The sequence below is a fragment of the Canis aureus genome, chromosome 5 (genome assembly GCF_053574225.1).
Source record: "Canis aureus isolate CA01 chromosome 5, VMU_Caureus_v.1.0, whole genome shotgun sequence".
NCBI classification, from domain to species: Eukaryota; Metazoa; Chordata; class Mammalia; order Carnivora; family Canidae; genus Canis; species Canis aureus.
In genome coordinates, this window is record NC_135615.1 from 82,405,234 (window position 1) to 82,419,721 (window position 14,488).

Here is a 14,488-nt window from a genome sequence, read left to right on the forward strand (position 1 = left end):
GGGGGGCTAACTACAGAGGTGCCCAGGCCCAGACTGGGGGAGTCTGAGCGACCAGGCGGGCGGGCGTGTGGCTCCGCAGAATCCTCATGCCCGTCACTGCTGAGCGCCTGCTGCGTGCCAGGCACGGGGCTAAACAAGCCCTTTTGATCCTCCCAGTATTGCAAGGCTGACGTCAAGATTCCCTTTTCAGACGGAGAAACTGAGGCACGAGTGCCAGGTCACCCAGGGTCTCGGTGGCCGATCCAGCTGGACCCAGGTGTCCGGCTCCCAGGCCAGGGCTGGCAGCCTTTGCAGGAGGCAGAGGGGAGGGTGGGGAGCAGTGGAGATGGCTAGTCCATCCTGGGGTGGGGGGGACCCATGAGTCAGCCCCCGAGCCCCAGGGGAAGACGGGAGGCGGTTGATGGGAGGGGGCCGAGGGGCTGCTTGGCAGAGACCCGCGGGGTGTAGGCAGGGCCCTCTCCCAGGACCTGGCCGCGTGGGGCAGATGCGGGCAAACCCAGCCCGAGAGCAGTGTGCGTGCGTGTGCGTGTGCACGTGCTTGGTGTGTGTGCCATTCGCGCCTGTGGGGACGTGTGTGACACGGAGTGCCTGCGTGCATGCGTGTGGTGGGGAAATGAGGTCACTGGGCAGCAGGGAGCTGAGCGTGTCCAAACCACTGGAGCCACTAGAGGAGAGAGAGACAGACTGGGGGGGTGGGGGCGGGTGCCTGGGGGAGGGGGGAGGGTCCGGAGAAGGGAAAGAGACCAAGGCCGAGAGATGTCCAAGGACAGAAGCAGAGGCAGAGGGTGGGATGTGGTGGGATGGGAGGCAGACAGACAGACAGACAGACAGGCTGATGGAGGACGTGGGCCCCGTGGGGAGGCGGGGAGAGCCCCAAGAGATGCCCAGACAGAGGATGGGGGTGTGACAAAGGGGGAGCCAGTGAGCAGAGCACAGGGTGGAGCAGCCCTGGAGGGGAGGGGGCTCGGCTGAGGCTCCCTGCTCTGCTGGCCCGAGTGGGGGACAGAGGGAGGAACCCCGATGTCTGGGGCTGCACATCTAATAGATTTTTATTTATTTATTAATGAGAGACCCAGAGAGAGAGAGGCAGAGACCCAGGCAGAGGGAGAAGCGGGCTCCATGCAGGGAGCCCGACGTGGGACTCGATCCAGGGTCTCCAGGATCACACCCTGGGCCAAGGCAGGCGCCAAACCACTGAGGCACCCAGGGATCCCCAGGGGCTGCACATCTAGACCGCGCATCCCTGAGACAGTTTTCTGAGGCCCTCTTGCGCGTGCATCCCAGAGGGGGGTCTCCCTTGAGGGAGCAAAGCTCAGAGTGGCCCCCCCCCACGTCTGCGCTGAGAGCATGTGGGCCAGGAGGGGGGGGAGGCCAGGAGGCTGACTTCCTCTGGGGGAGCAGCAGGAGGCTGCAGTTAAGGAGGAGGCTGGGCAGGGCCAGGCCGGGACGGGCCCACCCATCATCCAGGCCCTGCATCTGGCCCACCTCACCTCCCGCCATGCTCTTCCTAACCCAGTGGCTCTCAGCCTGTGGGGATTTTGTACCGCCCCCACCCTCACCCCCACCCCCACCGCAGGACATCTGGCAATGCCTGGAGGAGTGTGCTCCTGGGATCCAGTGGGTAGAGGCCACGGGTGCAGCTAAACATCCGATAGCACTCAGGACAGCCCCTCCAACAGGGTCGTCCAGCATACTCACCTCCGCTCTATTCCCTGAGCAAGCCAAGTCAGTTCCTGCCTCAGGGCCTTTGCACTTGCTGTTAGTCCTGATTAGAAGAGGATCTCCCCAGATCATCGTGCAGTTTGTCTTCTCATTCCTCCAGAATCGCTCAAACAGCCCCTCTTTAGAGCAGTTTTTCCTGACACTGCCACCCCCTTCTGCACTCGCTATCATAAACCTCTATTTGTTTCCCACCCAGCACTTAGGTCCCAATTGTGACAATTTTGTTTTTTTATTCAAATCTTTATTATAATTTGTCTGCCCTCCCCTTGGCTGTGAGCTCCATAAAGGCTGGGGACTTTGGCTTTCAGCAGTACCCAGACCCTGAGTACTGGGTGTTAAAACTGAGAGCTCAGAACAGCCAGGGGCTATTTTAAGGACTTTGCTTAGAACTCTTTGCATATATTACTTTATTTCAGTCCTAAGAGGTAGGCACCATCGGTATACCCATTTCACAGACGGGGAAGCTGAGGCTCAGAGATGTCAAGTAACTGGCCCAAAGTGACCCAGCCAGTCAGTGCACGCGCTGAGATTTGACAGCCTGGTAACCCAGAGCCCCATCTCTCCCTCCGCCTGGCCCTGCACCCTGGCCCTCTCGCCTCTCCCCCGGCCCGGAGCTGGGTCAGAACCGAGGTTCTGAGAAGCAGGAGGCCCAAGTCTACAGGGAGAGAAGGCCGCCATGGACAGATTCTGACAGTGAGGAGACTCGGGGATGTGGGGTTCCTCGGCCAGGGGATCCCCGACCACAGCCAAAGCCCTGAGGCCACAACCACTGCCCTGAGTCACCGTTGACCCTCCCAGGCACCCCTGGGAGCTGCGGAGGAGGCGTGCCCCTCCCTCTACCTCCCTGATAGGGTCGGAGGGGGGGGGCTGGCATTGGGGTGAATCCCTCCGTGGCCCAGCTGGCAGCGCCCCCACGAGGGGCTACAAGCAGGAGGGCGGCCTGCGCAGGGACAGCGGGGAGCTGTGGGTGCCCCTGCTGGCTGCGGATGGGGAGAGGGCCCAGAGGGGCTGCCTGGAACCCTTTGCCAGCCCGAGTCCCAGCCTGGCGGCCACTGGCACTACCCACCACACCCCCCACCCCTTGGCACAGCCCAGGCCCCTCCGCCAGGCTCTCTGGTCAAGCCGGCAGCAGGCCCAGCGCCCCTACACGGCCTTCCCTCGCCCCGGGCCCTCTCCCATCGTCCACGTCTCCCATCGAGGGGCAGCCTGGACCTGGACCTGCCAGGAGGTGCTTGAACTCCCCTCCCCCGGCCAGCCTTGCACCCTCCCAGCGTGCGGTGGTCCCAGCTCAGACGCCAATCTCCGCGGCCGATCGCCACTCAGCAGCTGTGTGATCGCGGGCAAGTGTCGTTGTCTCTCCGAGCGCCCGGTTTTCCCACTTGGGGACGTACACAGGGCTTTGGGAGGCTTCCCTGGGATGAGGCATCAAGGTTGAGCTCAGCTTGTGGTAAGTGTTCGACAATGGGAGCTGTTGTTGACCTTTATTCTTTTTTTTTTTTTAATGCTTTATTTATTTATTCATGAGAGACACAGAGAGAGGTTGAGAGAGGCAGAGACACAGCAGAGGCAGAAGCAGGCCCCATGCAGGGAGCCTGACGCGGGACTCGATCCCTGGTCTCCAGGATCATGCCCTGGGCCGAAGGTGGAGCTAAACCACTGAGCCACTTGGGCTGCCCGTTGACCTTTATTCTCACGAAGGATTTCCGGAGGCCCCTAGAACACACAGACCCCCGCTGACGGCAACCCCCAGCCCACACCTGATTCCGAGGGCCTCCTGCGGGGACCCAGACAGGAGCTCCGGATTCCCATCCTGGCTGTGTCATCGGGTTGCTGTGTGATCTGAGCAAGTTGCCGTCCCTCTCTGGGCCTCAAGCTCCCGATCTGAACAATGACCAGTTGGCTTGGATGATCAAGGAGAGTCGGTCCTGCAAAGACACCCACGTGTGAATCCTGACTCTGCCACTTACTGTGACCCCCTGCAAGTGCCCCCTCTCTGCCTCAGTTTTCCCCTGTAGAATGGAACAATAATCGTACCTACCTAGGGAATAAGTGAATTAATACATGTAAAGTCTGGTATGTGGTTAGTGCTTAGCAGATATTGGTCATTAATATCAACTAAAATTAACTAAATTAACTAACATTAACTGAGGAATTTTTTTTTCCAATTGAGATATGATTGACATACCATAAGATCACCTCTTGAAAACATGCACTTGAGTGGTTTTGAGTAGGCTCACAAGATTGTATGGCTGTCAACACTGTCTGATTCCAGAATCTTTTCATCACCCCAAGATGAATCACTTCCCATCTCCACCCCCCCACACCCCCCCCGCCCCCTGCAACCTCTAATCTACTTTCTGTTTCTGGAGCTTTGCCCATTCTGGACATTTCATATAAATGCAATATGCAGCCTTGTGTCTGGCTTCTTCCACTTAGCGCACTGTTACCAAGATTTGTTCCCAATGTGGCAGCACTTCATCCATTTTTTCTGGCTGAATAATATCCCACTGTACAGATGGGCCATATTTGTTGATGGACACCTAGGTTGTTTCCACTTTTTGGCAATTTATGAGCGATGCTGTTATGAACATCCAAGTATAAGAGTTTTTTTGTTTTGTTTTGTTTTGTTTTCCAGTGAGCTCTACCGCCAGTGTGGAACTTGAATTCATGACCCTGAGATCAAGAGTCGCTCTACCAGCTGAGCCAGCCAGGCACCTGCGACACGTTTTTTGTAAACAGGGACGCCTGGGTGGCTCAGGGGTTGAGCGTCTGCCTTCAACTCAGGGCATGATCCTGGGGTCCCGGGATTGGGTCCCACATCGGGCTCCCTGAGGGGAGCCTGCTTCTCCCTCTGCCTGTGTCTCTGCCTCTCTCTCCATGTGTCTCATGAATCAACAGATAAAATCTTTTTTAAAAAAGTTTTTTGTACACATGTTTTTCATTCTCTTCAGCATCTTCCCTGGAGCGGAATTGCTGGGTCATATGGTAACTCCACAGTTAGCTTTGTGAGGTGCTGTCAAACTGTTTTCCAAAGCGGCTGCACCATTTTACATATTTATTTTTTAAGTTTACTTATGTCTTTGTTTGTTTATTTATTTATTTTTAGTAATCTCTCCACCCAGTGTAGGGTTCGAACTCACAACCCTGAGATCAAGAGTCACACGCTCTTCTGACTGAGCCAGCCAGGCCCCCCTGCTGCACCATTTTATATTCCCACTGGCGGTGTATGAGGTTCCAATTTATCCACACCCTTGCCAAAGTGGCTAATGTCTTCTTTTGTATTGTAACCATCTTAGTGGGTGTGAAGTGGTATCTCGTTGTGGTTTTGATTTACATTTTTCCAATGACTAATGATGTCAAGTGTCTTTACATGTACTTATTGATCATTCACATATCTTCTTTGGAGAAGTGTCCATTCAAATCCCTTCTCCATTTTTTTAAAGATTTTATTTATTCATGAGAGATATATATATAGAGAGAGGCAGAGACACAGGCAGAGGGAGAAGCAGGCTCCCTGTGGGGAGCCTGATGCGGGACTCGATCCCAGGATCCCAGGAGCATGATCTGAGCCAAAGGCAGATGCTCAATCACTGAGCCACCCAGGCGTCCCTACATACTACTTATTTCTGTTGTCTTTTAATTGTGCTGATTCTTGCTCATGGTGTCTTACTTCCTTGTATGTCTGCCTATCTTTGTGTTCTGCTCAGTATTTAAAAATTATTTGTGAAAATAACATGAGGCCTAAGATGATGCTTCTACCAAACAAGCACCTGGAGACACTATTAATCCAAGGCCACTTTAATTCAAGTTCAAAATTGAGTTTCCCGAGTCACACAGGTGCCTGAACTCAAGGCTTGGTTTTCTTTTGGTTCACCCTCCTTCCCCCCCGCCCCAAAGATTTTATTTGTTTATTTAAGAGAGAAGGAGAGATAGTGAGAAAGAGCATGAGCAGGGGGGAGAGGAAGAAGCTCTGACACGGGGCTCAATCCCAGGACCCTAAGATCATGACCTGAGATCATGACCTGAGCAAAAGGCAGACATTTAAGTGACTGAGCCACCCAGGCACCCTGGTTCACCCTTATTCTGAGGATATCTCAGTTTCAAGATGTCGAGTATCAGGCTCTCCATCTTGGACAAAAAGCTGGGCTTACCTTTCGTCCTCCCTCCTTCCTGGCGTCCCTTGAGGCTGTCAGATCCCAACTCTGATTCGAAGCCCTGTCCTCCAGATTGGCAAATGCATTTGGGACAAATGTGTTCTTCTACCCTGGGCTTTCCTCCCTGGGTTCTTGCCTTCTCCTAGATTCTTGCTGGGGAATTTTTTGCCACCTAGTTAATTCTTTGATGGTTTTAGGCAGATGATCTTTTTGAATTGGCTCTGGAGATTTTGACTGTCTTCAGGAGAGGGTTGGTTCAAAATATCTAACCCCCCATTACTGGAGTCAGAAGCTCCCGAAAAGCCACAACTTCCCACTGGCATCTTGTTGCCTTTGCCCAGGCTATGCCCAGAAGACACCCTTCCTCTATTCATCTCAGGCTCTCTTAACCTCAAGGCCCCACACAGAGCTTTGCCACTAGAAACTCTCCCAGCTCAGGGTCCCTTGCTCTCAGCCATGGTCCCCTGGAATCCACATCTCCATTGCTGTATGTTTATCCATCATCAAACATTTATGTTTCACCCGCTGTATGCCAGGCCCACCCCAGGCCCTGGGGATTGCGCTGTGGACAACACAGAGGCTGTCCCTTACCCTGGAGGAGGGTGATAGATGGCTGGTTGCAGCCGGGCCGTATCAAGGTTGGGAGAGGGAAGCAGAGTACTTTGCAAGGAGATCCAACCAGGGGAGGCCTCCAAGAGGAAATAATACTTAAACTGAGGCTTGAAGGATGTGTAGCAATTACCCAGCACAGGGGTGGGGGAAGGAAGGGCGTTCCAGGCAGAATGAAAATCTGTCTTCAGACAGATGAAGAGATGTCTTTGCCGAGAGGTGCTGGTGAATCAGGAGTGGGGAGGAAGAGCCAGTGGGTGAGGCTGGGGGGGGTGGTTGGCACCTGTCTCACTTTCTGGACAGAGAAGGGGCTACACTTGAAGGAAAGCAAACTTCCTTGACCTTCTGTTCTAAAGAGTTCCTTTCAGGAAAGGTCCCAGTCCCTGGCTCTTTCCTCAAGTGTAGCTTCGGCTCCTTTCCTCTCCTGCCTGGGGCAGGATGGAGGGAGGCCACATCCCCTTGTCTCAGGAGAAGCAGGATGTGGAGCTGAATGAAGCCACAGAGACTGTCTTCCTCGATGACCCCTGCCAGAGTGTCCTCTGTGCAGGCCCTGGGGCCCTTCCTGCGGAACCTCCGGCTCCATCTTATTTGACTTGGACGGGCTCCCTGATGGAGAGGAGGGACAGGGTGCGGGGACACTGAGCCCTGAACCCTCAGGAATGGTTCCAACTGATACCATTCCCTACCCAGCCAGGATTCTAACGACTGGGGACAAAGAGGACTCCAGTCCCTCACCTGCTCCCTGGGCCCCTCCAACATCAAGCCTGGGAGGGAAGAGCTGGTTAACCCAGGGAGCCAGGAGCTGAGCGGGATTAGGCTTCTGTCCTGGTTTATAGCACCGAGCTGGGTGAGTGATTCTAGCTGGGGAGAGGTCCCCTCGTCATTAAATCCACTTGGCCCCACCCCAACCTATTATCCAGATAGGGAAACTGAGGCTCAGGCCACATGGCAAATGAGAAGCAGAGGCAAGACCTGAACCCAGGACTCCGACTCCTGGCCCAGTGCTCACGGCCCCCTCTGATCATCCCACACAGAGGCCTGATGCCCAGCCCCGGTGGTGGCGGTTGGGGGTGGCTTCAAGACTCACATCTGGGCTGTGGTGGATGAGGCTGCAGGTGCTGTGGGAATCAACCATTCCCCAGCCCCTAGAGCCTGAAACGTGGCCTCCTGGGGACCGAGGGAGATTGTGGGCTCCCCTCGCTCCCCGTCATGCTTCAACGGAGGCTGACACTTTCCTGGCCCGCAGCTCCGGAGGCATCAACAAAATGGGCTGAACAAACACATCTCGCTCATTTGTGCTAAGACTCTGCCGATGCTTTCCAGCCAGAGACCATCGGAAACACACCTGAACAAAGTTGGGCTCACCGTCCAGGTGAGGGGGAGTCACAGCCCTCAGGAAGGTGTGGGGTGCCAGCAGAGGGAGCTGGCCCAGTAAGGGGTCTGGGCTGGTGACAGGTGCTCCTGGGGAGGACTCCAGGGGCCTGGAGGCTCGCTCTGCGCTGGCCGCAGTCAGGGAACAGTGGTATTCTGTGACCCGGTGTCTCAATCACTCTAATCTGGAAAGGAAGAGGAACGAACTGAGGCTAAAGCTGTGTTTGGCAAAGAAGCAGCTATCACTCATTTAGCCAGATAGAGGGACGTCTGGTCATTTTTGTGGTTTGGACCATGTTCATTTTTGTCTGTGTTCAGGCACGATTACCGAGTGGTCTTGTCTTTGTCTTGATCCATCAAGGTCATTGGGTGGCCTTGTCTGATGTTGGTGATCTGTGAAATTGCTTGTGTTCACAGGAGCACACCAGGGCCTCACGGGGAGGGCCAGGCTGTCAGGGGCTGTTTTTCTCTTTCTCCATGTGAAAGGAGACAGCACGGAGCCCTGGAAAGCTGGCACGTCACACAGGGTGCCCGTGAGGGGTAAATGTCTGTCTGTCCCAAGGCTACAGAGGAAGCTCTGCAGGGAAGCCAAGAGGCTTTGGAGTCAGGCCCGCGGTTCAAAGCCTGATTTTATTCATGCTCTTGGACGACTCACTTCCCCTCTTGTAGCTTCATCCACTTGACAAATATCTAACAAACACCTGTTGTCTGCCAGGGACTGGGGACCTTGGGCAAGTGCCTTAACTCTCTGGGGTTCAATTTACCCCTCCAGAAAATGGGAATAATATTGGCACCTACGATAAAAGAGTGCCTGTCCCTCAGGGTTGCTGGAAGGTTCAATAGACTGTGTGGAGAGTCTCGAGCACAGTTTGGCATGTGCCATCTGTACTTCGTGGGGTTCCTGCCTCCCCGACCACCCCTGCCTTGCGAGGCCTTCATTGGCGGGGAAGCAGGACGGGGACAGCCCCGTCCATGTACAGCCTGTTTTGGAGAGTGAGTCCCCTGCCCCTGTTGCCCAGGGACCCAAGGCCCTGGCTGGTCCCAAGCAGGTCTGTTGGGGTGGGGGGTGTTCACCCAACAGGGGTGTTCTGTAGCTCCCAGCCTCCTCCAGAGCAATGGTGCAAATGTGGTTCTTGGGGCCTGGGGAGGCAGAGAGGGTGCCAAGGCTGTGGGGGTGGACGAGGGCATGCTCCATCCTGCCTTCTCCAGGCGTGGAGGAAGGGGTGGTGACAGGAGGGCGTGAGAGGCCAGCACAGAAGGAAGTTTGTGTGCCCATAATGGGGGGGAGGACCCCTTACACGGGTCTGAGTGGTATGGCAGGTGGGGGCTCCCAGCTGAGGGCTGCGTGCGGAGCTGTGTATATGTGCGTGGGCCGGATCTGACAGCGGGGGTGTGTGTGCAGATTCACGTGTGCATGTGTGATACCCCCGCCTTGGTGCGTGGATCTTGAAAAAAGCCTGACTTGAGGATTCAAACTAACCTGGGTCCCAGTTGAGCGACTTTCTGGCCATGTGAACCTGGCCCGGGCACTTACGTGGGCCGAGCCTCATTCATCTGTTCCACAAGCACACCTTGAGCTCTCGCTGTGTGCCAGGCACCGGGGAGACAGGGGCAATCAAGGCAGAGCCCAGGCTCTCATGCAACCAGCCTTACTTCCCCATCTTTAAGGCCGAGACAGCAATACCCGTCTCCCAGATCATGTCTGCAAAGTCCAGGCCATAGGGTCTAAGTGCTCAGGGGGAGATTTGTTGTCTTCAGGCTTCTGGAAACCTTGGCGCTGCACCCTTTCTTCCAAGGGACGTAGCTCTCAGCTGGTGGGAACGGGAACCAAGGGGGTCCTCCTTCAGGGCCTGACTGCCCTTGCTCGGCTCTGCTGGCGTGGGCCCTGGGAATGAGCAGCCGAGGCATCTGAGATGGCTTGGATGAGATGGGGGCCGCGGCATTCCAAGAACCCTGGCGCCTTCCCAGCACCGGGGGGAAGAGAAGCCAGGGGGCGGGTCTGGAGGACAAAGACCCTCTGTGGGCCCCCTTCAGCCAACCCCACACACCCACCCAGTATGGGCACAGGTGTGGGATGGAAACTCCTCCAACAAGTTGGGACACCCTTTTTCCCCTGGGCAGGGCTCACGGGGAGGGGGCTGGGGAAAGGGCAGAGGAGGCGGCTGCCAACTCCCCACTGGCTGCTGTTTACACCCAAGCGATGAGCTGGCTCTTGGCTTCACTGCCTTCTCACCTGGCCAGGTGTGCCAGGAGACATCGGCTAGCTCCTGCCTGGCTCCTGTCGGCATTCAATGCTCCAGCCCGGTTGGATTTGGGCCCGGGAAGGGGAGCCAGAGGAGGATGATCCTGGCCCCTTGCTTCGAACCAGATGTCTGATTTCCCTCTCTGCCTGATTTCTCTCTTGGGCCAGCAGCAACTCCTCTGAGTCTGAGGGACAGCAGGTCCTCTCGCCGGAGGTTGGCGGGTAGAGCTTCGGACACCCCTGGGCCAGAGGGGATGAGGCCTTGAAGAAGGGGTTAGTGACCTCCCTTCCACATCACTGGGCTGCAGAGTGTCTCAGTAAGAGTGGCTGCCGTTTGCCAACCCAGAAGGCAGGTGGGGGAAGAAACAGGCTGTTGGTAAAGTGGGAAGCATTGGGGTTAGAGCCAAGAGAGTCGTTACAGCCCAACGAGGGATGCTGGAGTCAGAAAGGGATGCTTATGGGGCTGGGGCTGCTGGCCTGATCTGTCTCACGGCCTTCCTTTGGCAGGGGTGGGGAGTCAGGCCAGGACAGATGGGGGAGAGGGCTGGGGTGCGGGGGCTGGATCCCCTCTCCTTCATACCAAGTGAAGGGCATAAGGATCCTGCACGCAGCCCCCCACCCCCACCCATTTCCTCGCACACCAGCCATCACCCCGCAGAGAAGCCAAGCTGGGGAGTTGTATGGTTAGAATTGCCGGATGATCATGGGCCCATCCCTTTCACCTCAGTTTTCCTCTTCTGCATAATGGGCAGGTTGTATCTGTGTGGCACACTTTGTACCCGCCACGCCTCCTTGCACATGGCTTAATTTTGCCTCCCATCAGCCCTCTGAGGCAGGCACCAGCACAGCCCCCTTTCACAGATGAGGAAACTGGGGCTTACTGAGAGTCCGAGGGAGACTGGCGGTGAGCTGGGGTGTCCCCTCTCTCAGAGATGGAGCGAGGCGGTGCTGTGGCCTGGGTGTGTGGCAGCTTGCAGGAGAAGTTTAAGGGCACAGCTCACCGCCAATCACGGGGGATTTCTCATCCAGGCAGGGTCTTCCCTTAAGCAACAGCTCAGGGCTGAGGAGCGGCTCCCCTAGTGACACTGACTGGCGTCCAGGTTCGCCCCGTCCCCCACTGAGGTTCTGTCCACCGCCTGCTACCCCCCAGCTCACAGGGTTACTGCTGGGCCCCCTGGGGGGTCACCTGCTTCCCCATCAGCCCTTCTGGGGTCCAGGTGACAGCTCCGCCTCCCCACTGAGTGGTGTTCCCTGCTATTTCGTGCCCCAGTGCCTGGCTCTGGGCACCCCCCTGCCGGGGGCCTTCGGTGCTGGGGTGTCCCGAGAGAGGCAGGGAGGCATTCTGCTCTGACCCTGTTCCAGGCTTGCTCTGTTTTATGTTCAAAGAAGATACAAGGGGTTTAGCCCCCCATTCATGTCAGTACTTCATCTGGCAGGAGGAGGAGCCAGGAATGACCCCAGGCAGCCCACTGGTATCTGCACCTCTAATTCATCTGCTCGGCTTCCATTAAGCCTGGCCCCTCAGGTCCCCACTGCTGCCCAAGCTGGGGCTTCCTCTCTGGCCTCCCGGCCTCCAGTCGGCTCCCTCTCGGCAGCCTCAGCTGACCACTCGCCTCCCCTGTGCCGAAACCCGCAGTGGCCCCACTTGGCCTCCCGATGAATCCTGACCGCTGGCTCGGCATTCAGTGCTCTCCTTGTGGTGACTGGCCATGCCCTGAGTCGGCCCTGGGCCTCCTCTAGCAGTGAGGGACTCCGCGGTTCCTTCCATGAGTCCCCGAGGGGAGCTGAGGCCCAGACAGGGACTCCACCTTGCTCCAGGTCGGGCATTTCTGGCAGAGGCCCAATGCCTCTCCCTTGGGCCTTGCGTCCGTGGGCACCCGGGCCCCCTGCGAGCCAGCTGCCCGTGGGCAGGGCCGAATCCTCCTGCCCTCCTGGACGGCCACCCAGATTCCTGTAGGCCGCACTGATGAGCAGGGGTGAGCCTGTGCAAATCACCCCGGGCGCTCTGCACACCCACTGGCCCCGCTGCCCACATGCCCGCTCCTCCCCGTGTCAGGGGAGCAGGGAAGCCTCCCGCTGCTCCCTCGCAGGTAGGTTTGGGGCACAGGCACCATCCCCGAGCGAGGCTGCAGCCGCCCTTCGCCCTCTCGGGGCAGGGAGATCTCCACCCTGGTGCCCACCCCACGGGCCCTGCCCAGGCGGCCCTCGGCAGCTTGTTCTCATGGTGCCGGGCCCGGCTCAGCCTCCAGGGCCTGCCAGTCACGTAGCCAAACGAGTTCCTCCTCTCCCGCTGCCCAGGCTGCTGAGCACAGCGCTTTCCTGCTGGGGAGAGCACAATGGAGCCCGCCCCAAGGGACCCACCCCGGGGAGGCGCCAGCCCAGCTGGCTCTAAGCGCTGTGTGCCCGAGACAGAACCCACACCCTCTCGGAGTCTCGGTTTCTCCGGTGAGAAATAAGGGGGTGAGACAAGGTCACGAGAGGCCGTCTCCAATGATAAGGGCGAACTTTCCTTGAGCGCTTGCTCCGTGCCAGGTGCAGCACCCCTGGTCCTCACGGCCACCTGTAAGCAAGGTCGGGGCAGTGCGGGGCACGTTAAGCCCCTTGGCTACAGGTGGACTCTCCCTTGTCTGTCCAGCCTCCCATCTCCTGCTCAGAGACCTGCTCTCCCCATCACCGCCTCCCCCTGCAGCCCCCGCCCCAGGAGGCGCCCGGCCCAGCTGCGGGGAGAGAGGAGTGTTCCAGGCCTGCTGCCCCAGCTGGCGGTGGAGGAGGCTGCGGGCATCGTGGGGAGAGGCGCTGATAATGGGGGAAGAAAGAGGTAGCAAGGAGAGAGATAGGGGTGCGGGGGGAGGGGTCGGTGCAGAAATGGCCTGCAGGGCTGGCCTGGGAAGGAGTCAGCCAGTTTGGGAGCAAGAATCACCTGACGGGGCAGCTGGGTGGCTCAGTGGTTGAACGTCTGCCTTCGGCTCGTGGCGTGATCCCAGGGCCCTGGGATCGAGTCTCGCATCGGGCTCCCTGCAGGGAGCCTGCTTCTCTGTGCTGGGGGCCTGAGGTCCTACAGAGTTTTGCTCTGGTTTCCCCACCCATCTGCCTCGACCACACTACCACCCTCAGCCTGGGTAATCTCTTTTCAGCTCCAAGTCCTCTCAGTGGCGGGGACAGGACAAGTGGCTACACTCCCCACAGTGGCATTTCCTCTGGACTCAGATAAGCACCCAGAGCCTCCTTGCCCGACTCTGCCGTGGGTCCGGGCACCATACGGGTTAAGTGAGAACCGGGGAGATGGCAGGGCCTGGATGCTTCCAGCAAGACACCATGGCTCCCCTAGAGGGGAGGAGAGGTGGCCACTGTCCCTGCAGCCATGTCGCCCAGCTCCTCCCGGTCAGTCTCCAAGGCCTGGCGAACACTGATGACTGCCCACCGCCCACCTCCAGGAGCAGAAGGCCTGACCTTGCTCCTGCTCAGCTGTGACTTCCACCCTGCTCCCTTCCCCAGGCCACGGAGGCGTCCCAGGAGCTCTGCTCTGAAGCTCAAGGTCCCCAAAGGAAGTAGCCCTTGACAAAGTCCCTGCTGACCCATCCTCATCTGACCTCAGGGTGCTGCCCCTCCCCTCCATGCTCTTAGGCCCTGGGGATTCGAAACCCCAGCTTTGCCTCTCTGAGCCTGCGTCCTATGCACATGTGGCCCTGCGATCCCCACTCCCTAGGCTGGTGGTGAGGACAAAAAGGGACACTGCATAAGGACAGTCACCCAGTAAGGTGAAAATCCTAAGAATTTCTTTTTTGGGGGGGATTTGCTTGCCATCCCTGTGTGTGTCTTTGACCTGTGTCCTCTCCTCCTCTTCTCCTTTTTTTTTCCCCTAAAGATTGTGTTGCTAATTAATCTCTACACCCAACATGGGGCTTGAACTCACAACCCCAAGATTAAGAGTCACACGTTCCACCAACTAACCCAGTCAGGAGCCCCTGCTTCTTTTCTTTTCTTTCTTTCTTTTTTTTTTCTCCTGAACTTCTGACCCTCTCATTTCCCTCTTGCTACCTTCTGGGCCTCCCAGCCTGCTGGACGCATCCCCCATCCTCACACAGAGCCCAGGAGCCCACTTCCTCCCAGCCCACCCCAAGTTGGCTTCTGGCCCCCCCAGCAGGCCTCCTCCCCCAGCCAGCTCCTCAGCAGGCCAGGGAATCGGGACCTGAGGGTGCAAGGTAGGGAGGCCACAGCAGGGTTCTGGAATCTGCATGTTGTTTAACCAGCTTACCAGGGGATGGTGATGCCCACTGTCCTACCTGCGGGAACAGCACCAGTTGACACCTCGGGGGATCTTCGGGGCCCTCTTGTCATCTCCATTATGAGCTGGATGCTGCCCCCACCCACTGGGAAAAACCCTTTCCCG

The 14,488-nt window shown here is 57.6% G+C and overlaps 1 protein-coding gene and 1 long non-coding RNA gene across 2 annotated transcripts in view; one reads left to right on the plus strand and one right to left on the minus strand.

Annotated features, from left to right (window-relative positions):
* Window positions 1-7,192: 7,192 nt before the first annotated feature.
* On the minus strand, window positions 7,193-14,379 carry LOC144314876 (uncharacterized). The gene is made up of 3 exons (XR_013380727.1): window positions 14,354-14,379; window positions 10,090-10,468; window positions 7,193-8,041 (listed from the first exon to the last, which is right to left on the minus strand). It is a non-coding gene; the product is annotated as an uncharacterized LOC144314876 (long non-coding RNA).
* Window positions 7,732-14,488, plus strand: part of FAM131C (family with sequence similarity 131 member C) — a 32,382-nt gene continuing 25,625 nt past the window's right edge. The window contains exon 1 of the mRNA XM_077899498.1: window positions 7,732-7,857. The gene's annotated coding sequence lies outside the window, so the exon portion shown is untranslated. The remainder of the gene's footprint in view (window positions 7,858-14,488) is intronic.